The sequence below is a fragment of the Sapajus apella genome, unplaced genomic scaffold (genome assembly GCF_009761245.1).
Source record: "Sapajus apella isolate SASKATOON/1434 unplaced genomic scaffold, GSC_monkey_1.0 scaffold11534, whole genome shotgun sequence".
Taxonomy (NCBI): Eukaryota; Metazoa; Chordata; class Mammalia; order Primates; family Cebidae; genus Sapajus; species Sapajus apella.
In genome coordinates this window covers 1-1,140 of record NW_022448455.1, presented here as the reverse complement: position 1 = coordinate 1,140, position 1,140 = coordinate 1, and the positions used below count along the sequence as shown (strand labels likewise).

At 46.1% G+C, this 1,140-nt stretch overlaps 1 pseudogene; it reads right to left on the bottom strand.

Moving 5' to 3' along the window:
* Window positions 1-447: 447 nt before the first annotated feature.
* LOC116548410 lies at window positions 448-545 on the bottom strand (annotated as a pseudogene).
* Between the last annotated feature and the right edge of the window lie 595 nt (window positions 546-1,140).

Below are 1,140 nucleotides of genomic sequence, written 5' to 3'. Positions count from 1 at the left end.
ACCTCCATCTCCCAGATTCAAGCAACTTTCCTGCCTCAGACTCCCAAGTAGCTGGGATTACAGGTATGCGCCACCATGCCCAGCTAATGTTTTGCATTTTTAGTAGAGATGGGGTTTCACCATGTTGACCAGGATGGTCTCAATCTCTTGACCTCGTGATCCACCCGCCTCAGCCTCCCAAAGTGCTGGGATTATAGGCGTGAGCCACCGTGCCCTGCTACATATGCCTTTTTATAAGGGCACCAGGCACACAGGATTAGGATTCACCCTCATTACCTCAGCTTAGCTTGATCACATGTGAAGAGCCTATTTCCATATAAGGTCACATCCACAGACCCTGCAGCATGCGGCTTCAGCGTCTTTTGGGGAGACATAGGACAATGCCTAATGCTTTAGATTTGCAAATATTTTTAATTTGAGTTTCTGGGTTTTATTTTTTCTTTTCTGCATCAGATGGGTGATGTGATGATACCTTAACAAGTTTTGAGGAAGGCACATATTATAAAATAGCATAAAAACCCAATCGTCATGCTTAGGTTTTGGTTTTTTAATTTTAATTTTTCTTGAGGCAGGGTCTTGCTCCATTACTCAGGCTGGAGGGCAGTGGTGCAAACATGGCTCACTGCAGCCTCAACCTTCTGGGCCCAAGCGATCTTCCCGACTCAGCCTCCCAAAGTGCCAGGATTACAGGAATGAGCCACCACCCCCAGCCATTCCCTATTTTTTGTTTGCACCTTGTTCTTTTTTCTCAAAAATACACCTTTGCAGCTGGGCATGCTGGCTAATGCCTGTAATCATCAGCACTTGGGAGGCCGAGGCAGGTGGATCACTTGAGGTCAGGAGTTCAAGACCAGCCTGGCCAACATGGTGTAATGCCTTCTTTGCTAAAAATACAAAAATGAGCTGGGTGTGGTGGTATGTGCCTGTAATCCCAGTGACTTGGGAAGCTGAGGCAGGAGAAGCACTTGAACCCTGGAGGCAGAGGTTGCAGTGAGCCAAGTTCATACTGCTGCACTCCAGACTTGGTGGCAGAGAAAGACTCTGACTCAAAAAAAAAAAAAATGGAATATACTACATATATATATACACATGCACACATAATACACACACACACAAACACACACACACACACCCCTTGGA